General features: G+C 35.4%; 1 pseudogene across 1 annotated transcript; it reads right to left on the reverse strand.

The window, feature by feature from the left end:
- Positions 1 to 6,512: 6,512 nt before the first annotated feature.
- On the reverse strand, positions 6,513 to 26,885 carry LOC148942633 (uncharacterized; annotated as a pseudogene). The gene is made up of 2 exons (XR_016143083.1): positions 26,836 to 26,885; positions 6,513 to 8,246 (listed from the first exon to the last, which is right to left on the reverse strand). The product of XR_016143083.1 is annotated as an uncharacterized LOC148942633 (transcript).
- Positions 26,886 to 27,212: the final 327 nt, after the last annotated feature.

A 27,212-nucleotide genomic window follows, 5' to 3' on the forward strand; every position in this document is an offset into this window, starting at 1 on the left:
AACTCCCCTTCTGACTAGTAGAATCAAAAAGGCTACTGTAACAAAAGAAAGCTGTTTAAGGGCTCATTTAAAAGCTTATATTTATACTTAATCTTTTTTTTTTATAAATTTGACTTGATAGCACATTCCCACAAAGTGCACTTTCGGTTGTTTCCCCAACTCTTTTAAATGAAACAAGTGCCTTTTCCAACGAAATGACCAAAAACAGGTGATTTCAAAACATAGGAAAGAGCGAAAACTAAGGGGGCAAAGACGTCCCTTCCCCTCAATTACCGCTGCTAGAATTAACACCCAAGCTTCATCATAAAGTGAGGTTTAAAGGTTCGATTCAAAACGGTCGATCATTCAAGCTTAATTTTTGGTAGATATTCAGTTAAAAAGTTTTTAATTTTAGTTAATTTATTTTCGCAATAATCTTTTACTTTTAAAATGAGTAGGCGATTTATGAAACTTACTAAGAGGGTCTGGAGGGGGAGTATATGTGAGCGGATCTCATAAACTTCCAGTTAAGGGCTTTGGATCATAATTACTGAAATGGTACCGTTTCATGCTTCCAAACTCTTCCACTTAAGAAGTGGTACCGAAAGTGCCGTTTTTAGTGCTATATGGCACTTTTGGATGGTAAAATTGATAAAAAGCACGTAGATATGATTAATCGGTTTAAAATCTGCCTTCCCGGGATATGCCTTAAAAATGAGTGCATCACGCTTACAAAAATAGTGGATTATCTGAAAAAAATCATAAGAAGGGACAAACCATGATTTAAAAAAAAAAAATCCAAGCTGGAATCGAACGCATGATAATGTAATTTGAAGTCCAGCGCTGTACTGACAGAACCACGCCTCTAATAATGTAATTTAATATACTGGTGTTTGTAGCACTTTAATTGCGCAGCTTATTAAGGGGGACTGGAGGAGGAAGTTGCAGGAGGTGTTCTTGCAAACCTCCAGTTAAGGGTTTTGGACCATGATTATTACAATGATACCGTTTTATGCTTCCAAGATTTTCCACTTTAGAAGTGGCACCAAAAATGTTGTTTGCAGTGCTATATCTCACTTACGAATGGTTGAATTGATAAAAAGCACGTAGATATGAACAAGTTTTCAAATGAGCCATTAAACAGCATTTTGAAAAGTTCTAGCAGCCCACTCGCCCTAGCTTTTCCACTTGAGACATGGCACCAAAAGTGTCATTTTTAGTGCTTTTGAAACTTGCAAATGGTGGAATTTATAGGAAAAACGTAAACATGAGCAATTTTTTATATGAGCTATCAAAAATCTATCTAAGATGTTCTTGTAACCCACTAGCCCCACCCTTCGAGAAACAGCATAAAAAGTGCCTTTTTTTCGTGCCATATGGCACTTACACACGGTGAAATTTATATAAACCACGTAGACTACATATGATAAAAAAAAACTTTTGAATGAGCTCTTAAGCATCTCTCTATGATGTTTTAGTATCCCGCTAGGCCTGGAATGAAGAAGAAAAAACGACCGTTTTAACATTTTTTAACTTTTAGTTACTATGGGCTGTGGTTCGCTCTTTACTATGTTGCAGCTAATGCTTCAACCATGACAAAGAGTTCATTGCAAATTCTCCTCAGAAATTAGTTAACATAAATCTGTGAAACCTAATAGATGGCAGCAATTTTTAAAAACCCAGTAAATATGAGGAATAGCTTATAATTGAGCCATTAAACATCTATCTACGACGGTGTGGTAGCCTGCTAATGTTTCAGTAGCTTACTGATGAGAAGACGATTTATGCAAATTACTAAGGGGGCTGGGAGGAGTGTACGGGAGGGGTTCTTGTGAACCTCCAATTAATGGTTCTGGAACGTAACTATTACAATGATACCTGTTTTGTACTTCAGAGCCTTTTCACTTAAGAAGTGGCTGCATAAGTTTTGTTTTCAGTGCTTTATCGCACTTACGAATGTAAAATTAAAAAAAACACGTATATAAGAGCAATAGCTTTCAAATGAGTCATTAAACATCAATTTTATAAAGTTCTGCTAGCCCAATAGCCCCAGCTTTTCGACTTGAGACACGACACCAAAAGTGCCGTTTTTAGTGTCATTTGGAACTTGATGATGGTGGAATTTATATGAAAGACGTAGATATGTGTAATATCTTGAATATGAGCTATAAAAAATCTGTCTACGATATTCTGGTAGCCTGCTAGCGCCACCCCTTAAGAAACAGCACAAAACGTGCCAGTTTAGTGCCATATGACACTTGCAGGTGGCGGAATTTATAAAAAGCACGTAGATATGAGAAATAGCTTTTGAATGAGCCATTAAGCATCTCTTTATAATGTTCTGGTAACCCGCTAGGTCTGTTGAAAAAAAGAAAAAAAGAAAGAAAAAGAAAAAAAAGGAGACAGATCAGTGCTACCGATGCAAAAAAGTGATTTTCCTTGTTGTTAAAGTAGGGGGACTGTAATTTCCCTGCAAAAAGTTTCCAACCGCCCTGATTCTAATGGTACACTTTTCATTTTGATCTGACACCATTTTCGAGGGGTTTGAGGCTTTTTTCGAAATCACTATAAATTTCTTTTCGCAATTAACTTTTAGTTTTAAGACGAACCGAAATAATAGTTAACATTCCTGAGTTAGTGTCAGATAGGAATTTTTTTTGCTAAGCAGTTTTTTACAAAACACGTTTTTTAACTTTTGGTTACTATGGGATGTGGTTCGCTCTTTACTAGTTTGCAGCTGCCGCTGCAACCATGGTACCTTGCCGGGAGCATGCTTTAAAAATGAGCCCAGAAAGTGACTTAAAAAATCAACAGCTGATACCGATATTCCCGATACGATACATGCAATACCAATACGGCCAATATCGATACGCGCGTTACCAAATACAGCCCTTCCCCAGGGACTATGGAGGGCCATATCATCATCAAAACCATATATATTGGACGTTTGAACTATGTTACTATGATGCTCTGGCTACCCCCTAGCCCTGCAAGAAAAAAAGGAGACAGATCAGTGCTACTCATGCAAAAAATTCAATTTTCCTTGGTGCTCAAGCTGGGGGACTGTAATTATCCTACAACATGTTTTGGTCCATGCTGATTCCAATGGTGCACTTTTTATTTTGATTTTGCGCCATTTTCAAGGAGTTTCAGGCTCTTTTTCGAAATCACCATAAATTTATTTTCGCAATAAACTTTTACTTCTAAGATTAACCGAAACAATAGTTACCATTCCTGATTCAGTGGCGGATCCAGGGAGGGCGAGGGGGCACCCCCCCCCTAATGTAGTCCAAAGTAGTTTAATTTACTTAATTACGCAAGTTTACGTTAAATAAACTTGCTCCTAACGCAAGTTTATCGGATCAACCTAATTTGCGCCCCCCTAAAAAAAATCCTGGATCCGCCCTGTCCTGATTCAGTGTCAGACGGCAATTTTTTCTCACTAGACAGCTTTTTTGAAAACACGTTTTTCAACTTTTTGATTACTATGGGCTGTGGTTCGCTCTCTACTATGTTGCAGCTGCTGCTGCAGCCATGATTTTTGCTATCAAAATTTTATTTTCTAGTGTCAGTTGCTATTGAACCAAGTCGCTCCTTACTTACAGTTCCTTGCCATGATCAAGGAGGCACACTTGTGCCTCTTTAAAGAGGCGACGCACTACAATGTTAAGCGATTTCCGGTCCTAGCGGTCACAGAGAGACGGTGGTGATCGGATTTTGTAGCCTAAGCTCAAACTAAGAAACATACAAAATTTAACCTCCCTCCGACTTTATCTTCATGGGGGAAAGTGGGCCGGAAGTTTCGACCCTCCCACCACAGCCCCCCGTTAAAGTTGTCCGATCGGGCTGGGAGCTTTCCTAGGGCCTGGGAGCTTGTCTTCAAAATTTCAGCTCAATCCGATCAGTCCTTCCCTGTTTTCCAAAAACCAAAATAGCCACTTAATGTTCATCAAATTATTTTTTTTATCAGCCACGCCTACAGGCTACAGTTGGCAACAGATCCGGGTGAATGAGAACTCATTCGAACCGGAATTCGACCTGTTAGTGCCTTTTTATATTTTGAGACCGAAAAAATTATCCCCCGAATTTACATTTACGAAAAACCTCGTTTTCCTATAAGAGCCCATGTTAATTTTTGATATTCCTAAAAGCATAGTATTTCATTATTAAAATTAGATCAAAATAGTCCTCTTAACCTGACAAGACCGACTGCAAGCTTCCAAGAATTCCAGCTCTTTCCCAGAATTTTTTTTTTGTCGAAAAACGAAAATCTTAACATCTTTAAAAGCCTTTACACAACAATCTTCAAAAGCGGGTGGTTTGGGGGGGGGGCGGCATCCCCCCAACTTTAACTCCTGAAACGATCATCTAACAGTTAGTCAAGCAATAATAAGTAATAAACTGTACAAAAACGTGCAGAAATTATTCGAAAAAAAACAACGTTAAATTTCCCCTGGAAAATTCGTCCCCAGAAATTTACCTCTCGAAGGAAGATTCGTTCCTCTGGAAATATACCCCAAGCTCAAAATACCCCCCCCCCGCCCAAAAAAAAAATGTCTCCATATTTCCCAATATTAAATACTATATATAAACAATGTGTAAATTTAATAGCTTACACGCCTTTCGCCATGGACTGTGAGGGATCATTTTACCCCTAAAGACATAGCTATAACCTATATTATGGCCATCTTAAGACTTATCCATACAAAAAAGGATCACTCTATCTCGTCCATAATAAACCTACTAATTAACGTACTAAATAGAATATAAATTACTAATAATACAGCAGCTAATAAAAAAATTAACAAATTGAGCAAATTTAAAAAGTAAAGCAAATTAAAAGTAAATTCGACAATAGGTTTTTAAAATGACCACTTGTAGGGAGCCTTTCAAACAAATTATTTGAAAAAAAAACTACGTTTTCTAAAGAGTTAAAGAGGCTGAGTCACAAGTTCGCACCTTATAACGTACAGGGATTAGGAGGTACAGTTGGGGGTCTGCCGGCCCCCAAACCCCCCGCTTTTTCAGCCTTTAAATAAAAAAAAAACAAGTTTTTTAAACTGAAAGTAAGGAGCGACATTAAAAATTAAAAAGCGAACAGAAATTGTTCCGTATATGAAAGGGGCTGTCCCCTCTTCAACGCCTCGCTCTTTACGCTAAAGTTTTTTATTGTTTGAAAAATATAGTTGTGAGAAAGTCAAACGTTACCATAAAGAGCAAGGCATTGAGGAGGGGGCATGCCCTTTCATATACGGGATCATTTAAGTTCGTTTTAGGATTGAATGTCGCTCAATTTTGCATGTGGAAATGTTCTAAGGGAATTAATCAGGAGCAATTTTACACCCGGGGGGGGGGGGGTTCAGCGAGGAAAGAATTGTCTTGAGGAATTTGACAGGGGGGGTGCACTTTAAGTTGGATGAAGTTTCCACAGAAGATTTTTTCATTAGGGGGGGGGGGGTACATTTCATGGAGGGTGAGGCAGATTTACTGACATTATTTGAAATAATATCTTTTCAATAAGAATGAATTTCATTTGCTGGCTTTGGCTCGCCTTTTATTTTGCTTTTGACCAATAAACAAAGTCGGGATGAAATCTAAAATATAGATTTCAACACTTCCTAGCAGAAAAAATCGGCCGACAGGTAAGGCATAAAATACTTTTTGTCATGATTTCATGCTTGGACTAGGACTGGATACTTCACCCAAAAAACATCACAATTCTATATCCTGAAATCTAAGTGGTTCTTCTTAGTTTTTCTTCATAATTTCAGTATTTATTTTCAGGTATTACTGTTCACATCTTAGTTCTTCAAGCACGCCAATGAGATATCAATCATGCCAATGGAATATTTGGAGAGAGCTCGAGAAATGTTTAAATGAAGAGTACAAATATAGCAAGGCAGATATAGATGGAATATTCTTAACCCCCATGCAGAAATTAATTGTGTAATGTGTTAATCCCTTTCTGCAAATCATGGGTATGCCAGGGACTTGTAAAACCGACTGTTTAATATTAAAAATGGTCTGTGTGTTCTTTGAACTTTGGCAGTTACACAGAGAACAAAATTCAAAGGAAACAGAATTAATAGTCATTTATCATAGCAACGAGAAGACAATACGATTTACTAAAGGAATGTTTCAGCAACCCGTCAAGAAACAAACTGAACGAAAAGGGAAAGATAACATGGAAGAAATTCCAAAATTAATAATATTTGTTGGTGGTGAGAATGCTCAGGATATTGATAAAAAAAATTTTTCGTAAATGTGACACCAGAACAAGATTTTTAATATTTCATGATGATGTAAATTACGTGACAATTCTCAAATGTAAGGGTAGAACATGGGAAATTGTTGAGGCAATGCGTCTGTCTAATTTCTGCTGGTACACCTTGTATAGAGACATATCTACAGGTATGAAAATGTATACGCCTAAAGACATACGTGTCCAGCCCTATGTATACCACCGAGTACATCTTACTGATAGCCTGAGATATACAGGCAGCATACACGCCCTTTTAAATCAACTTCATGCTAGGATCCTCTGTAAATATTCAATTGCATATTTCAGTCCAGGATTTCAATGAGAACACTGAAGCAACTGTTTGTTTAAAAGTTTTTGGGAAGGTGGAATTTTGGGCCAATATTGGCTTTGGCTGCATGCTGGTATGAGCATTTAGTAGATATTACTTGCAGTTGTACCATAATAGTTGGTGAGTTTTTTTCACTTTCTAATTTATGTTCTTTTAAGATATGTCCCAAGAAGAACAGCCTCAGAGAAAGTGGAGACAAAGGATGACTTCATCTTGTTGTCAGTCCTCCAAAATCAAGATAGGATTCTCCACCATTGCAAAATGCCTCAACAAGGAGCTCACCAACCAGAAATTCTGCTGGGTCCCCTGTTTCATGCCCTATTTGCTTACAGTAATTGTTTTTACAAAAGTAATGTGTCGCATGTAATTGGAAATTATGGAATATTTATTAGCAGGCTAAACTTTTTCTGCAAATAAATTTGTTGGAAGAACGGTTTGAAACATCGTCAATTACTTTATCTGAACTTTGTTGTGCCCCAAGTAACCAAAATAACAACTAAACACACATAACAGGTACAGAAATAAGAAATTGAGCTAGGAAACACTAATAGGAAGCAAAATATGTTATACAATTATTGCCATAGGGACACATCTTTTTATCATCATCCTTAATCATAAAGATAAATGAGACTTACAAAACTAAATTGGAGAACTACAATCCCCCACCTTGAACAACAAGGAAAAATCACATTTATAATATCAATTCTCAATACACGCCTTACCCTATCTGTCCATGATTCAGTTTTGATGACAGCTATTTCATCTCTCTTTATTCCTTCTTTGTCTAATTGTTGAAGTAATTCTTACACTTTAATTTCCATGGTCCTGTAGTCTTTTACACTAACAAACTTGGTTTTTCTCCAATAATTCGAGTTCCTGGACCAAATCCTGGACTGAAATATGCACTTGCATATTTACCAAGGATCCTAGCATGAAGTTGATTTAAAAGGGCGTGTATGCTGCCTGTATATCTCAGGCTATCAGTAAGATGTACTCGGTGGTATACATAGGGCTGGACGCGTGTTTCTTTACGCGTATACAATTTCATACCTGTAGATATGTCTCTATACAAGGTTTACCAGCAGAAATTAGACAGACGCATTGCCTCAACAATTTCCCATGTTCTACCCTTACATTTGAGAATTGTCACGTAATTTACATCATCATGAAATATTAAAAATCCTGTTCTGGTGCCACTTTTACGAAATTTTTTTTATCAATATCCTGAGCATTCTCACTACCAACAAATATTATTAATTTTGGAATTTCTTCCATATTATCTTTCCCTTTTCGTTCAGTTTGTTTCTTGACGAGTTGCTGAAAACATTCCTTTGGTAAATCGTATTGTCTTCTCCTTTCTATGATAAACGACGATTAATTCTGTTTCCTTTGAATTTTGTTCTCTGTGTAACTGCCAAAGTTCAAAGAACACACAGACCATTTTTAATATTAAACAGTCGGTTTTACAAGTCCCTGGCATACCCATGATTTGCAGAAAGGGATTAACACACTACACAATCAATTTCTGCATGGGGGGTTAAGAATATTCCATCTATATCTGCCTTGCTATATTTGTACTCTTCATTTAAACATTTCTCGAGCTCTCTCCAAATATTCCATTGGCATGATTGATATCTCATTGGCGTGCTTGAAGAACTAAGATGTGAACAGTAATACCTGAAAATAAATACTGAAATTATGAAGAAAAACTAAGAAGAACCACTTAGATTTCAGGATATAGAATTGTGATGTTTTTTGGGTGAAGTATCCAGTCCTAGTCCAAGCATGAAATCATGACAAAAAGTATTTGGTGCCTTAACTGTCAGCCGATTTATTCCGCCAGGAAGTGTTGAAATCAATCTATTTAGATTTCATCCCGACTTTGTTCAAAACATTATTTCAATTAATTTCGGTAGATCTGTCTCACCTTCGATGAAATATACCCCTCCCCCCCCCCCCGCAAAAAACTTCTGTGGAAATTTCATCCAACGTAAAGGGCACCCCCCTATCAAATTCCCTCCAGACAGTCCCATCCTCACTGAAAACCCCCTAGGTGGAAAATTACCTCCAATTAATTCCGCCACAACAATTCAACATGCAAAATTTATCTGGAAAGAGAATATAAGCCAATGAAAAAGACTTTCATATAGGAGTTCTGTCAAATCCCCGAGTGTTAAATTTCCCCTGGAGGATTATCCCCGGAAATTTACCTCTTCAAGGAAGATTCTCCCTCTGGAAATACACACTAAGCACAAAATAACCCCACCAAAAAAAATGTCCGTATACTTCCCAATAACAAATGAATACGTAAACAATAGGCAAATTCATAGCTTATACACCTCTCCCCATGGACTGTGAGGGGTCATTATACCCCTAAAGACATAGTTATAGCCCATGTTATGGCCATCTTAAGGCTCATCCATGCGAAAAAGCATCACTCTATTTTGTCCATAATAAACCTACTAATTAATATACTAAATAGAACATAAATCACTAATAATACAACAGTTAATAAGAAAATTAACAAACTGAGCATATTGAAAAAGTAAATTGAACAATTGGTTTTTACAATGACCACTTGTAGGGATGCTTTCAAATTGGTCTTTAAAATCACAGCTTGTATGGATCCTTTTAAACAAATCATGGCAAGGAACTGTAAGTAAGGAGCAACTTGGCTCAATAGCAACCAACACTAGAAAATAAAATTATGATAGCAAAAATACATTAAAAGAACTGGCGCTCTATGTTGCCTCTAAGTAGTATATATAATTCAATAAGTTTAATTTCATCCATCAAAAGTCACAAGCCTGAGAAAATATATCTGAATTTTGAACAAGGGGAAACACCCAACAATTCAACAGATCCTGATGAAAATCACACCAGTAAATGTAGCATTGATGACAACATGACTTTAAAAGTTAGACACTCCTATCCACAAAAATGTGGATTTTTGTATTTTTTGCCACAAGAAACATCCCAATTACATGTTTATTATATTTTTTTCTCAGGGATGATCATATCAAACTAATTACCCTAGAATTTTTTAGTGAGGACTCATTTGAACGCAAATTAGAAGTTCTAGTGTCTTTTTAAGTATCCAAGACAATTGAAGCACAGCTAATCCCCCTACCAAGCCTTTTTCCCCAAAGACATCCGATCAATATTTTAGATAGTCAGTAAATTTAACAAATTTGAAAAGTCCAATATACATATGTCTTCGGGATTGACCTGACCCCTCAGAGTTCCTAGGGAAAGGGCTTCAAGTTACATAATTTGCTCATTGTTGAAATGAAGTATTTGTGACAGAGCAATATATGGAGTTATTTCTGGGAGGAGAGGAAGGAATTTTAAGTAGGAGAAGGGGATTTCCCAAAAGGCGAATTTTATGTGGATAAGAAAGTTTCTAAGGGTAATATTTGAGAAGAAACTTTATACAGAAGGGAGAGGGTGATATCCTACTATCATTTGAAAAACGATCTTTCCAAAACCGACACCCCTGCTAAAACAAACTGGTGCTGTTTCTTATCCATTAGTAAATAAAAAAAGGTTCTTGGATACATATAGATTGACATTCAATCTTCAAAACATACAGAAATTATTCCAAGATTCATCTTCTCATACTTAAACTCTTTACACAAGAATTGTATTTTTTTTCAATTCTTTATAAATTGTTTTCAAATACAAAAGTTGTTTAATTAGAACAAAAAGTATTTTTACAACACTATAAAGCTTAACCTTAAAGAACAGGGTGTCGAGGAAAGGGAAGTCCACTCTTATATGCTCATATATCTGTTCTTTTTCCGTTTTAATTTCACTTTTTACTTTCATTTGAGGGAACTTCTTCCATATTTTTGTATTTTAATATCTGTTTGTTTTCCATATTAAATCCAGGGTTACCTAGATTGACTAAAAATGTTTTTAATTTCTGTGCATAAATTGAAACCGATGCATACCAATTGTTTTTATGGTAAACCTGTAGTATATGATGATATGTAAAGCTAAAAATGTAAAGCTAATGAATATTACAAAATTAAACAGTGACATTATATTTCTAATTTCATGTTTTTTCAAATATTATGGTCGCTTTTCCTACAATATGTCCCCCTCCATCCTGATCTTGATGGTCCCATAAATAACCCTAGGATACTTACATTATTCTTTAGAATATGAATAGCCTTTCTTGCCTTGCCCCCCGCTTCCTTTGTTCTCTTTTTGTAGTCTCAGGTAGTGTGAACAATGCAAAGTAAAACGATTTTATTTTATTCTGGTTCTTCTTTTGTCTTATACAAGAAGAAGAAGAAATTTTTGTGAATATTCAGCATTGTACACCACAACAGCTACAGCAACCTTATAAGAAAATCGAAATATATTTTCTTGTAATTATTATTGCTTCTAATCAGCAGTTGTACCAAACCTATCCTGCTCAAGTCATCCTCAGGGCTATACTGTGGTGTTTATCCTCCCCATAGTATAGTGCAGACGGTTTTATATCATATATTTTTCATTGTTTTTTTATTGTTATATTTTTTTTTAATGCTTTTTCCAATAGGCATTTTTAATAAGTCCTCCAAAAAAAAACTTCCCCCCAGATCCCAAATCAAATTCAATAGTGAAAGATACCCATCCTGGCTGGTCAAGCACATTATCTGAAAGTTCTAATGATAGCTCCAATTCGGAGAATACGACAATGACAAATGTAGGTCCTAATGTAACTATAAGCGATGATAATGTGTTTCAAGGGCTTTCTAGAGCTCTAAAAAAAGGAAAAAAAATCTCTCCAATTAAAAGCATTTCCTCTCTCCCTGCCCAAGATCCTCCCTCCAAAAACTTAGGAATTTACCTTAAAATTACTCCCACTACCCCCTTTGAAATAAAAATGATCACTGCAATAAGAGTTGCAATTTTTAAATTGCTAAAATCAATGTTCTCTCTTAACATTAACCGTGATGGATCTCTGCTAATAGCTGTAGAAGATGAGAAATCAGCAGATACAATAATTAACCTAAAAATCCCTTCTGAATATCCCAATTATTGCATCTAATTGGAACCCAAAATAATCACCAACAAAAATTGTAGTTTATAATGTTCCCCCAGAGATATCTACTCAGGAGTTAAAAGAAGGCCTCTCAGATAGGGCTGGAAACACAATCCCAGTTGAGGACTCTAATGGCCTAACTTTAATGGCCTAAAAACTAGTAGATCCTTCTTATTCACACTGAAGGATAAAATTGATATCCCAGAAAAATTATTCCTATTTGGGCAAATCAAACCACACAAGGAATACAAACCTAAGCCTATTCAGTGTCAGAAGTGTTTCAAACTGGGACACACAAATGCAATGGACACACGACAAACAAATGCAACGGACACACGACAAACAAATGCAATGAAATTCTCCAAGAGTGTAGTAATTGTAAATCTTTCCATCCTAAAGAGCTGACAACTTGCAACAACACTCAGCCTACATGCATCAATTGCAAAGGCCCATATGAATCTACAAATAAATCATTATGCCCTGCATACAAGAAAAGAGCTCTAACACTCCAAATATCAACAGAGAAGGCCATTCCATACCCGTTTGCAGCAATGGAAGCAAATGCTGCCCAACAATACCAAATAAAGCCCGTAATGAAACCAACCAAAACCCCCAAGTCAAATGCCCCCACTGCATCAAGCCCCCCTTATAAAACACCCTCTTCTAAGCCCCCTCGCGCAAATCCCTATCAGAGGGAATCACCAAGCCAACAAGCCTCCTTGTCCGGTGAGATGAGGTCAGCCTGGCCCCCCTCCCAAGAAGAAACAAACCAGAAATACTACCAGGAATCAATCCCTTAACCAACAAACAGGATGCACAACCAAAAATGCAATCCCCAAATATATGCTTATTCATTCTAAACTGTAATGCAGTTCAGGCCATGAACATACATCAACTACAGAAAACAAAAATTATTGCAGAATTGGCAAAAATCTACATCCCAGATAATATGCTCATTCAAGCAAAAAAAGATCTTGCTTTACTTTTAACAAAGCTGAACACTGATACACAGTCATATGAAGAATAAATCAACAACACAACATATATCAATACTCCAATGGAATGTAAGATCCCCCACAGAAAATAAGCTAAATGAACTAATATCATTTATGAATAATAATTCCATTAATATTGCTTGCCTCCAGGAAACTCATTTAACCCAAAATCAACTACTTAAGTCTCCGGAATATACTATCCTGAGAAAGGATAGATTTTCAGAGAGAAAAGGAGGTGGGGTAGCTTTATTAGTTAATAATAATATAAAATTTTGTGGCATCAATTTTCCAGATTTTGCAAATGATGTTGATGTTATTGGTATCAGTGTTTGGCTGAATAATTTAAAAACCTACATAATAAACTTTTATAACCCTAATGGCAAAACTAGAGATGCCAAGGATTTCTTTAATTATATAAATAATTCTAATATGTTAAAAAATATCATTATTTGTGGTGATTTCAATGCCCACAGCCTTTTGCGGGGAATAAACCAGCAAATAAAGCTGGTAGATTCATTGAGCATATGACTTCAAATAATAATGAATTAGCTGTTGCTACCCCTCCAAACCTGAACACATATTTCAACCCCAAAAGTGGCAAATTCTCCACAATTCACCTACAAATTGTGTCATCATATTTTTTTAACAAAATTTACATAAATAAAATTGATAGTCTATGTACTGACCACTTTGCTATAGTTTGCTCTCTAAATGAACCTGCTGAAACTTTATCTCATACATCCAAATATATCAACACTAAAGCAGATTGGTTTATGTTCCAAAATAAGCTAAATGATGAAATTACAAGTTTCACCCAAAGTCCATGCATTTCTAACACAACAGTTGACACACATGCTGAAGCCTTGACATCTTTACTAATAAATACAGCTAATCATGCTATCCCCAAGACAACACCTAAGAAAACATTCCCTAAACAAATTCCTAAAGCATGGTGGACAAATGAGTGCCTAAATAAATGGAGGATAAAAAAGCCAGCTAGGACAGAATTCATAAGAAAACCATCACCTACTACATATTTAAAAAAATTACAAGCAGAATTTAATCTAAAAAGGACTATAATAGATGCTAAATATAAATACTGGAATAATTTTGCAAATAATCTCTCCAGAGAAACGCATGAGCCAATTATACATAAAGTCATAAGCCACATCTGTGGGAAAAAGACTTCCCCCAACCCACTCCTGTATGAGCTTATACATAATAATACCCATTATGACAATGATAATGGAAAAGCTAACCTATTTGCAACTCTTTTTGTTAATAAGCTAACATCAAATAATCAAAGGAAACTGTCCACAATTCCCATGAACCCAAGCTACCAACCACGCCCAGGATCTGAGTACATAACCAATCCATTTTCAATCCAGGAATTGAATAATGCAATACATCAGATTAGGATCAAAACTAGCAGCAGCTATGACAATATACACCCTATATGGATAAAGAATCTCACACCTCCATACAAACAAGAACTGCTAAATTGTTATAATCACGCTTGGGCATCTTCTAGGTTCCTCAATATATGGAAATGTTCGTCCCTCCTACCAATCCTAAAGAAAAATAAACCAAAAGATAACCCTGAGTCTTATAGGCCCATAATGATTACACTTGTGATGGGGAAAATAATGGAGAAAATGATTTATCACAGACTCCTCTGGTTTGTTGAAAAAAAATAATATGATCCAACACCCTCAAACTGGATTCAGGAAATACCACTCCTCAACAGATGCTTTCATTTTGCTAAGAAATGCAATAAATGAATATTTCTCAAAAAATAAAATCCTAGTGGCAGCTTTCCTAGATTTTGAAGGGGCATATGACAATGTGAACCACCAAATCCTTTTAAATAAACTTGCAAACCTTGGAGTACCCCTAAGCTAGTATCCTTTATTAAATCCTTCAAAGAAGTGCGAAGTTTCATTGTTTGTGTTGGTTCAGCCTCTTCACCCCAAAAGACAATATCCAAAGGCCTACCTCAGGGAGCAGTCCTCAGTTGCCTCCTATTTTCCCTATATCTCTGGGACATGAACCTACCCCACACAAATCTACAATATGCTGATGATCTGGTGCTATGGTCATCTGGCAACACCTAACAGATAGCACAGTCAAATCTGCAAAAGTCACTTTTCCAGTTTGAAAAATTCTCTCAACATTCAGATTTACCCATTGCACCCACCAAGTCAAAAATAATCAAATTTCACCGGTAGCGAAACCATGTTAATGCAAAACTAACTCTAAATAAAACAACTATTCGAGAAGATAATAATATTAATTACCTAGGTCTCATGCTTGACTAAAAACTTAATTTCCACCTCCACATTTCAAACACAATAAAAAAATGCTATAGAAAAGCAAATATACTAAAAAGACTTCTTTCCACATCCTGGGGTTGTAAGGAGAAAACCTTATTCCAGTTTTACAAATCACATATAAGACCCCATATTGACTATGGGATCATCGTCTATGGTGCATGTGCAAAGACCCAGATACAAAAAATTGAAACAACACAAAATGATATAATACGTCTAATATTTGGTCTTAGGAAACCCACAAGTACCAATTTTCTGCTTATGGAGAGTGGATTAACAACAATAAAGGAGAGACGTAGCTTTCTCTTGATAAAATATCTTACAAAAATTGAATCAAATAGCTCACACACATTACATAATTGGTTCAGAAATCCAGCCACGTATAGAGGTATTGCAGATGAGTATGCCAATATTCAAAAGAAGTTCCCTGTACCAGCAAAGTCTATTGCACCTACTGTCCCTCAATCCCCTCCATGGAATTGGTCATTTCCCATAATAAATACTGAATTTTCAAAATGGAATAAAGATTTAACCCCCATTGCTTTTGTCCAGAAAAAATTTGCAGAACTTAATACAATTACCTATAAAAATCACTTCCAAATATTTGTTGATGGGTCAAAAATGAATGAGAGGGTTGCAAGTGGTGTTTTCCTTCCTCACCTGAAAATTGCAATGGGCGAGAGATTATTTAATAATTTATCTATAATGTCTGCTGAGTTAAATGCCATAATCATGGCATTAGAACACCTTAAGCAAAACCAATCTTTGATTGAAAATTCGAATAATATTATCATCTATTCGGACTCTTTATCAAGCCTTTAGTTGCTGGCCTCAGCTCCTCAATATAAGTTGGACATTGACACTTATCATTGTCTCAGTATTATTGATAATCTTGCTTCAAGTGGCATAAAAACTTACTTTCAGTACATTCCTAGCCACTCTGGCATAAGTGGTAATCATCAGGTTGATGAAATAGCAAAAAATGCTATAAATATTGACCAGCCAAGTGGGAGACCAATCCCAATTAGAGATATTTACCGATGGAGGCTATCAGATATTAATTTTAATAAGATTAATCCCATCCTTTCCCCCTTTCCCAATAAGTATCTTTCTAAAATTTATCATAGAATTCGTTCTGGAACAAATGGACTAAATGTCCTTGCATTCTCATATAAGCTTTCTAATTCAAGTGGTTCAATTCCCCTGCCCCCTCTTGGGGGCAGGGGAATGAATACATTATTCATTATATGAATAATGAAACAATTGACCATTGCCTATTTGAATGTAATATGCTGACGTCTGCACAACATATCTTGCTTTGTAAACTGTTAAAATATTTCAAACACCACAAAATCCCACTATCAGCCAAGAGCCTAGCCAACTGTACCTGCACACAGAGCATAGAAATAGACATCTATCATCTTATATTTGAACTCCTAGAGTCGAAAGATCTGCTGAAAGATATCTGAATATATCTAATAAATATGAGGCAATCAAGCCAGTAGCTCTGTAGCCCACAGAGTGAAGCAAAAGGAAAAGGGCTAAATATTTTTACTGAAAAGCCCGCCTGCTGTTAAATAGAAGAAGAAGAAGAATTGTAAATTTAGAATTCAAGTATATATTCCTGGCTGCACACCTATTATGAATTAGAGGTATACAATTCTGTGTAAAATGGGTGCTCAAATTTGAATGAAATCAAAAAGAAAAGAAGGGTTTTATAAATTTGAATGTTAGGTGTTGATGTTTTTTTTTAAATAAGAGAAGTCGAGTCACTTCAAGTTTTGATTACATTAGTAGAAGCTAAAAGATTGCCGACTATCACAAAGCTTGGGAAATGGGATTGAAGGGTTGTGATTGCAAGCTCAAATGACTTTAATTTCTGAAATGATACCCTTGATAAAGAAAAACAGTTCAACCCAGAAATATACATTTTCAGTTTTATAGAAATTACTTAGTAATATATTGGGCAAGTTATTGAGCTTTTTATAAGTTGTATGGATAGTTACCAGTATACTTCTGTTTACTTTCGATTTGTCTGCTGGAATTGTTTTCATTTTTTAGGGTTTCTTTCTTAGTGTTTACTGAGTACATGCTTCATCACTATTTTCATTTAATTGCTTTTTCTTAACTAGACCAGCTCACACCCAAAGAACATCAGACTAAAAACTGGTTGAAAACTGAAAACTTCTATTCTAGCTCCAGGAACACCTTTCCAGGGTTGCCACCAAAAGCAAAGCGAAATTGCCAGTTTCTCTTTGAAAAAATCTCAAAAGAGAAATAAGGGTAATATATATATATATATATATATATATATATATATATATATATATATATATATATATATATATATATATTATATAATCATGTGCAATAATGTAAATAAACTACTGGCTGAGCTGCTGACACTTAAAGCAAAAGAACTTGAAGAGGTTGAGATGTTTAGAAAATTTTGGAAGCCTAGTGAGAACTGATAGTTACCCTTAGCTTGAAATTGTCATGCGTATCACGTGCACAGGAAGCGCCTTTTATAAGCTAAGAAACGTGCAGAAAAGTGCCACTTTCTCTATTAAGATGAAATTGAGGCTTGTCAATAGTAATGTCCTGTCAGCACTAGTGTATAGTTCTGAAAGCTGGGTGCTGACAAAACAGTAATAGAAAAGAACCCAAAGTTTTGAAAATGATTGTTTTCAGCTAAATCTTGGAATCAACAGGATGAATAAAATTACCAAATCATTCACTAGAGAGAAGAAGAAGAAGAGAACACTAAATAGCCACTTGTTATTGATAAAATATCCCTTGATGATCTTTGGCCAAAGATGCAGAAGAGGCCATCCTGGAGAAGCATCATTGCCAGATTATTTGCCGACCAATGTGGGAAGTCCTAAGCTGAAGTTAGTAAGCTGACAAATAAGCCTGATGATGACCAAGTTCAATTTACATTTGTATACAGATTCCCAAATTATTTATAATTATGAAAAAATGGGTAAGAAAAGTACTTCACTTTTGTTTGTGAAAATTTCTTTTTATTAAAGTTTCAATTTGTTGTTTGGTGCATGGGATGTTCCAGTTCTGTTTGGCTACGCTTCTTCATTCATCTTTAGCTGAATCTAAACATGTTATTAAATGAAAAAAAGTTTTTTTTTAAGGAAAGTAAAGAGTAAAATTATATTTTAAATGAACTGAAATCATTCCATATATTTGGGAAGTGCCCCCCCCCCTACTCTTTAGGCTAAGGTTTAAATGTGCTTTAAAAACATTTCTTCTTGTTGATAGTCTCAAAATTGTTATTAGTTTTAAACTTAATAAATGATAAAACTATTTTCCAAGTTTTAAAAATACATTTTTGTTAGTTCTTGGAATAATAAAACGGCCTATTTTCCTTTTAAGCGAATTAAAGACTAAGATAAAAATTATTAAAAGCAAAGAAACCTTAGGTTTGAGCAGGCTGGAAAAGGTTGTGACTTTGAACAGAACACTATGAATGTTTCTCTGTTTTCCTTTGTAGGCTATATGTCAAGTGTTTTAATACAGTGTATGCACTCTGGAAAATACTCTCACGTTACAGCATACCTGAAAAAAATCATTAAACTTATCATCGCTTTCTACAAAGATACAGAATGCTGTGTACAAACTGGACAAGGGAATACCAGATATATTAAAATAATGAAAGGAGTAAAGCAGGGATGTGTCCTCTCCTCCCTACTGTTCATCCTTGTTGTTGACTACATCTTAAGTAATTGCAAGGGATATGGGATTGATATTGGTGAGCCAGCCAGACTTGGAGATCTTGATTTTGCTGACGACATGATCCTTTTTGAAACTTGCAAACTGAGACTGCAGACCTTTTAAAAAGTGTTAATGATGCAGCAGAACAATTTGGACTAAAAATAAACACAAATAAAACAAAAAGCATAGCTACCAGTGGATCTCCTCTTGATATTAAGTGTGGCGTTGACCAAATAGAGCAGGTGGTTGAGTTCAGATACCTGGGCAGTACAGTCAAAAACACTGGCTCAAACAAAAGGGAAGTCCAACTTAGATTGGGGCAAGCACACAGGGCGTTTAACCACCTTGAATGAGTTTGAAAATCTAAAAAATACTCCCATGAGGCTAAAGACAAGACTGTTCCAAAGCAATGTTCTGTCAGTACTGCTTTACGGATCAGTGAACTGGCACCTCAATCAGCAACAACAGAAAAAATACAATCATTTGAAAACCCTGAAATCCTGAAAAACCCTACAATCATTAGAAGAATCCTGAATATAAACTGGACCCAGAGGATAAGAAATGACACTATCAGGCAACAGATCCAGCTACCTTTAATAACAGACCTTATCCGTCAATGTAGGGGGCGTTATCTTGGACATGTCATCAGTATGGGCAGAAATTGCTTGCCTAACTCCATCCTCTTCTGGCAACCAGAAGGATCAAGAAAACGAGGCCGACCTAGAAACACCCAGAGATGTTCATACAGAAGAGACTTGTCACATGCACACACATCCCTACTGCCCAAATGGAAAAACGTACTAGCTGCAGCACACCTCCGAGATGACTGGAGACTTTTCGTCGATGCCCTAGGTGCCTCTGGAGGCACAGGAGGAACTAAGGTCTAATGTAATACAAAAACATAATCCAGCATCAATTTTTTTTTATTCAGCATTTTTTTCAAAATGCTTTTTGTAGTTTTTGTTTGCTAAAGGGACTGAGAGGGAGGGCTTACAAAGGGAGATTGAACCTCCAGACAAGGTGTTTTTGCCTATGGTGGTACCCTTGTTGCACTTCTCAGCCTTTCAACTCTAGAAATGAACCTTTCAGCCTTTCTTACAAATGGCTCATTTGTGCACAAACTAACCATCCCTCCCAGCAGGATTGGAAGGCAAAAATGTCCAGGTTTCAAGGCTTCTTTTAGGCTTAAGGTAGATTCTCTTTCCATAGGCAAGGTTTTTGTTTCATCTTTGCTAAACAAGACAACTCTATTGTCAAATCTATCTAAAATCTGGATTCCCTTATTTTTTGGCTGGTACTTAGGAGGGGCTGTATAGTGACTTTTTGCAACTCTATTGTTTTCCTCAAGGAGAGTTGGGAATATAGCTCTTTTGGCTTGTTTTCCTTAGTCATGATATAGTCTTAGATTAGGAAAGTTTATGATATCCTCCACTTCTTTAGGGTTTGCACTACCTAAATTCATGGTTTCATCAGCAGGAAGAGGTGGGCAATTTTCATCTACTGAATTCAATTTAATTTTTCTATGAGTTTCCTCGTTTGCCTCCTAAGCTTGTGTCTTGAAAAAATGCTTCAAATGAATTTGATATAGGGACTGTAGCAATGAATCTATTTTGACAGTGGGGGGAAATATAAATTTGATGCTGACTGTAGTGACTATAGTGGGGGGCTACAGTTGTGACATGTGGTGATTGTCTTGCCTGATTAAATCATGGCATCTGTTGTATAACATGACCCTGATACTGTATAGCTTAAGACAAAGGCACTACTTGTGGAATAAATGTTGTATACATAGGGGCGTGCCCTTTTTCATTATTCAGACCAACTGCATTTGGCCTCACCATCACTCCAGGGAGTGATGTAGATCCCAATTTACCTGCATCCCAGGTAAAACACACCACTTAACCCCAAAAGAATCAAAAACATCAAACCCTCAAATCAAAAATTTTAAACCATGCTGAGCCATTTTCCTGAAGTTTGTTTAAAGAATATTCTTTTCAGTTCCAAAAGGAATTGAATTATTTGCCAATTATTATACAAGTGTTGCCATACCACAATTTCTGAATATTTTTGGGCAGAACCAAGAACAATGCTGAGTGGCAAAGACCCACCAAAACCTCAAGTATCGCCAAAAGAAACTCCAGCCAGGAAAAGAAAGATTTCTGATACTTCATCACCAATAATTCCAAACTATGCTATAGTTTTCATACAAAAAAAATGAATAAGACATCACTTAGTGCTGATAGCAATGTGGAAGGTAATTTTTTTTAAAGTCCGCCAAGCTAACTTTGAGCTAAACTTACAAAACTCAGGAACAGCCAAATTGTATTTTAAAAATATGGAAGCTGCAATGTCTTTTCTACAAAATAGTAATTCTGTCATCATTGCTGGTTCAGGCATTGACGCCACTAAGATCAACAAGGAAAAGGAATTCCAATATGTTGTATACAGCATTAATTTATCCATTGAAAAGCAAGAACTAGAGGCCAAGCTGCTGGATGTAGGAGGAAGAAACCTCCAACTTATCCATCTAATACAGCTTAATACATGGCTGAATGAAGAATTATCCCCTAGCAAATCAGTTTTGAACTCCCTTAAACATGAGCTTAATCATGATATATTTAGGCAAAAACTTAAGTACAAAACCATACAAAGTTAAGCCTCTTCAATGTTCCAAATGTCATTTACATAGAGATTTCTTTAATAGATGTTCACAGCAAAATCTGTCCTGTACTAAACGTGGTAAAAAAGACCACAACGAAAACAACTGCCAAGCAAGTCAGCCCTATTGTAAAAACTGCAAAAGTGTGGGTCATAGTGCAATTCAAAAACAATTGTGTCCTACACATAAGCACAGAGTAGATATTTTAGAATATCAACTGAACAAAATCTCCCTTTTTCAGTAATTGCATCTTCCATTCCAAAAACACATAAAGTGCAAACTGACAATCGTTTAGCTATAAGTGCTAAAGGAAGAATAAATTATACACCTAAGTCACACTATGCAAACTCTCCACTTCAAGGCAACCATAAAAATACACATGTACAGCCTTCATATGCTCAAGCACTTCATGGCATAATGCCTCTTCCAGGAGATCCAAACTGGGCACATTTAAGTCATGCCCAAAAAGTAGATGATAATGATCAAGAGAATAGCAAAGAATTCCAAAAGATTGCTTTTCTCGAGGTAAGTTATCTTATAAGCACATATGAACACACAGATCAAATAAAACTTCAAATTAATCGGACAAGAAATATGTAAATCTGCCAATATGGAGCTTCAAAAACTGAGAAGATACTGCTATGCCCAGCAGCATGCAAGAAGAAGCAATAAAACCAGATAAGTTTAGCAGAAAACCTAAAAACTCTCCCAGTCTTAGGGAAGAGCTCCAACTGATGCAAAGAACCAGAAGCAAAGGTAAGCAATCTCCTACTAAAGATGATAAGAGACATACAACTTCTGCATTGGATCAGTTGGAAGATAGGAGCACAAACAGTGAGCAACTTTAAAATTCTTCAATGGAATGTTGTGTCACTGAATAATTTAAGACTTAAAGAGCCGATAGATTGGATTGCTTTTAATCCTGTTGATTTAATTTATTTACATAAAACTAACCTTCATAGAAAGGAGAGATCTACTAGGAGGAAAGGTGGAGGTGTGGCAATACTTATGAGACATTTAATGTACCCCATGAAATAGATCCTGTTACTATTTGTTTACATCTAGAGAGGGAGAGAAAACTGAAAATTGTTTCTTTTTATAACCCTAATGGTAATTATGATTTAACAGATATCATTCAGGAGATTACATCTGGTGGCAATAATATTGTCCTCGGGGACTTTAATGCTCATAGTTTCCTATGGGAAAATTGTACTTCTTCAAACAAAGCAGGAAGTTCTATTGAAACCCTAATTGTTGGTCCTAAGCCAATTTCTATTTTCACCCCTTAATGGCTTCCAACTCACTGCAATGTTAGAGGAAATTTGGATCTACATGGCTAGAGCCAAAGATAGAGATTAAAAGAGTTCTTGAACTTCAGACTGACCATATTGCTCTGCTTTGTCAGATAACAAATGAATCCTAAACCCCAAACCCACCAAGATATAAATTCAACACAAGGAAAGCTAATTTGAATCTTTTCAAGCAATATTTAAATGAAGCAGATTATTTGCCATTGACAGAGGAAGAACACCTAGAATGTTAAGCAATGGTCATTTCACACCAATTAGAAAGAGCACCTGAAAAGGCTATAGGGCTGATTTCTGATCAAATTAATTTTCCAACAGTCAAGAAATTTCCTAAAATATGGTGGAATGATGATTGCAGAAAGGCAGTTGAGGATAAGAAAAAGGCAAGATATAGGTTTCAAAGGCATCCTAGCCAGGAAGCACCGATTTCAATGAAGAGAGTAGAATCTCTGGTCAAAAAGATGGTACTAAAAGCCAAAAGATAAGTATGGAATAATTTTTCCTTAGAATTAAGACAAAAATGTCCCCTCAACAAAGATTCATACCTTTATAAACAAAATGATAGGAAGTAACAAAAATACAAGCAACACAGTCCTGTCATTATTTTCCAGTGACAAATTATTACATACTGATAAAGAAAAGGCAGAAGCTTTGGCTGTCAGCTCTGTGAAAACTAAGGTTATGGCAATGATGAAACCCCTCAGTTGCAAACTCCATGATACAGGCAAGTCAAGGAAGGAATTACTGGTACATCTGACAATAACAGACTTGAATGATGTTCTGGGGGAAGTCAATATTTCATCTGCCACAAGTGAAGATGAAATCAATTTATAAATAGATGATTGAGTCTGGAGACGTTTTTAAAACCAAACTATTTCATATTTATAATCAATCTTGGGAGAGTACACAGTCCCACTATTATTGTCCAGTGATACAATTATTACATACTAATAAAGAAAAGGCTGAAGCTTTGACCATCAGCCTTGTGAAAACTAAGGTTTTAGCAACAATAAACCCTTCAGTTGCAAACTCCATGATACAGGCAAGTCAAAGGAGGAATTATTAGTGCATCTGACAATAACAGAGTTGCATCTGACAATGATGTTCTGGGGGAAGTCAATATTTCATCTGCAGCAAGTGAATATGAAATCAGTTTATAAATGGATAATTGAGTCTGGAGACATTTTTAAAACCAAACTACTTCATATTTGTAATCAATCTTGGGAGAGTAGGACACTTCCAAAGTTATGGAAGCAGGCTATTATTGTACCAGTGCCTAAGCCAGGAAAACCTCCCAAAAGAGTGGAGTCTTATAGACCTATCTTAATTTTACTGGTCCTTAGTAAACTCTTAGAGACAATTCATAAGAGACTGGAATAGTTTGTTGAATCTAACCAGTTACTACCAAGGTCCCAATCAGGTTTTTGTCAGGGTAGATCTGCTATGGACAATATAGTCCTCCTTGAAGCTGCTATTAGACAATCCACAGAGCAAGGAAAGAATTTAATTGCCGTGTTGGTGGATTTTGAGGCTGCTTTTGACAATGTAGATAAAACTTTACTTTGCAGAAGTCTTAAAAATAAAGACTTTCCTGAGGGGGACAATTACCTATCCAACAGGCATTATAAAGTTACAGTCCATAGAGAATACACTTATGTCTATCCAGAGAATAAAAGACTCCCACAGGGGTCATCACTTAGCCCTTTATTGCTCACTTTGTTTCTGTCAGATTTAAAGTTCAGCTCTGAGAATGCTTGCAAAGCGGAGTTTGCTGACGATCTTTTGATTTGGAGCTCTGGGTCAAATACAAATGATATGGCAACAGAATTAAACCAAATGATGAAAGAGCTATGGGTCTTTTCTATGGCTTATTCTCTTCTGGTACCAGCATCAAAGACTAAGGCAACTATACTTTACAAAAGAAAAGGATTTGTCCCTCCCAAAAAATGGATTAATGGAAATGAAATTAACCCTTGTCTCAAACTTCTTGGCATTCATTTGGACCATGGTTTGACTTGGAAAAACTTTGTTGATTTTGTTAAAGAATCTTACATGAAAAGGTGTATTGTTCTAAAATGTTTAGCAGCAACTAAATGGGCCAGCTCACCAACAGTCCTTCTAGATCTTTATAAAAGGTTTATCCGGTCAAAGATTGAGAATGGTACTGAAGCATATGGAGAATCCTACAAAACAAGTTCAGCAACGTTGGAAACCCTCCAAAACAGGGCAATAAAAATAGCCTTTGGTTTTCACAACCATATCCCAAGTCATAAAGTCTGGGCACTAACTGGTATGCCATTAGCATACCAGTTTAAATCAAGTATTACACAAAAATCCAAGCAATTGGTCAAATGCATGTTTTTTTTTCCAAAACCTTTAGTAATAACTGTTTAATGAATAATAGCTGGCATATCTGCTAGACCAAGATGCAAGTGCTCCAGAGAACATTTAAACAACTATAAGCATAAGCAACATTCAATTCTTTCAAAGGTAGACAAGTCAGATTTCTCTTGAACATGAAACTTGGCTTCAATGTTGTAACACTAAATTTTAAATTAATTTATTCCAAAGCATATATGAAAATCAATAATTAGTAATGCAATGTTATTATTAGATGTTTTTAGGAATTAAAAGTAGGTTTCAAAGCCTTGAGTGGGTTTCAAAGGTAATTTGAGAAAGTTTCTGCAAAAATACATGTTACAGGGTAATTGGACCACTGATGGCAAATCAAATGAGAGGAGTTGTTTGTATGCACCAATATATATATATATATATATATATATATATATATATATATATATATATATATATATATATATATATATATATATATATATATATATATATATATATATATATATATATATATATATATATATATATATATATATATATATATATATATATATATATATATATATATATATATATATACATTACAAACACTTTACAACAAAGAAAGTTTTTTTTATAGAAAAGTAAAGGCCATATTAAACTTAAGATCAGTAGAAATAGAAGCCTGCAATAACTCAAACTCAAAACGACTAGAAATTATTATTAAAGAATAAAAAAGGAAAGGAGAATAATTGGTATGGCTGTAACACTGCATATAAATGTATACACAGTGGGAGGTAATAATGCAAAAGGTAAATATAACATTGGTTTAAGAATGAGAAGAAAAACAAAGATTGAATTTACAATGATAATCAAGTTAAAAATAAGTTTTATTAGAACAGTGACATAACATGATGACATTTGATTATGAAATTTGGTGCTTTGTATTGATATTTCAGTTCCAAAGTTTTATCAATTTTTTCTCAAAGGGAAATTATGTGATGGGAATGAATGCAGACTTGTAGCTAAATTAAATATAGTCACTTTCTTTTTTCAAATAGTTTTATTGATATTGGTTTGATTTTTATCATATGTAGTACTGAGGAGCTCATTAACTGGTACAACAAAATTATTTTCAGCTTCACAACTTTGCTCAATCTTAATTAATTATGTTTCAAAGATATGCCAATAAGTTTCCTAAATTTTGAAAAACAAGAACAAAAGCTAAAGAAAAAGAAACTAGGCCTAATAACTGGAAATTAAGGTAAACTGTTGTTTTTTCAAAATTTCAATAGGTATAGACCTGTCATGTAAGGAAATTTCAGAACCCTCTAGAGAAAGAAGTAGTGGAGGTAGGTAGCCTACTTTAAAATTCAGTAAAGTTCTACAAAATCATATTATTGAGTTAGGAATAAAGTGAATAGCCTACACCATTCAATGCCTTTTCTTATGCTGATTCCGAATATAATAAGCATTTCTATCAGAAATGAATTTCAGCCCCCCCCCTATATAGACTATACCTAACCAAGCCCTGAATTGGCCTATATAGGGGGGGGGTTGAAATTCATTTCCGATAGAAATGCTTATTATATTCGTAATCAGCATAAAAAAGGCATTGAATGGTGTATTCACTTTTGTCCTAACTCAATAATATGATTTCGTAGAACTTTACCTAAAATTCCTTCCCAGGAAATATTTCATTTTCCTAACCTAACCCCTTTCCAAGATAGCCAAAAGTAGAATTTTACCAAAAACAGGGGGGAATGAGCAGCTTTGAAAATAAATTAGGCCTACAGCCTAGAATAAGTGCACAAAATGTCACTTATTTCTGAAAAAGTAGGGTTGTCACCCGTTTTAATCTGACCTCAATAGACTCTCACCTCTTCTGTGAATTAACTCCCTGTTTTTCCTTCTTTCTTCTAGTTACCATCAGGATTGCCGCCTGGGGAAAAAAAACCCTAGATTCTTCAACAAAATCACTGGATTAGTACATAAATCACTAGATTATTGACTAGAAATCACTAAAATTATAATACTCTTTATCAGTGTAATTAATAATTGTTTTGTTTCTTTACCATGTTCTATACATGTAGACATATAGTAAGAGGATAAAATTAGCCCCAAGGTCTGGAAAAATAGCTTTTGATTGATGTTTTGTTTTTTCTCAAGCGAAAAATACCCTTGAAACTTCGAAAAGTGTCTTTCCGCATCTTTACGCAGGGAATAGAACAAAATCCTTGCTTCCTCCATGTATTTT

Source organism: Artemia sp. Qi Xiang Cuo, chromosome 16, assembly GCF_049724085.1.
Source record: "Artemia sp. Qi Xiang Cuo chromosome 16, ASM4972408v1, whole genome shotgun sequence".
In the NCBI taxonomy this organism is placed as follows: domain Eukaryota; kingdom Metazoa; phylum Arthropoda; class Branchiopoda; order Anostraca; family Artemiidae; genus Artemia; species Artemia sp. Qi Xiang Cuo.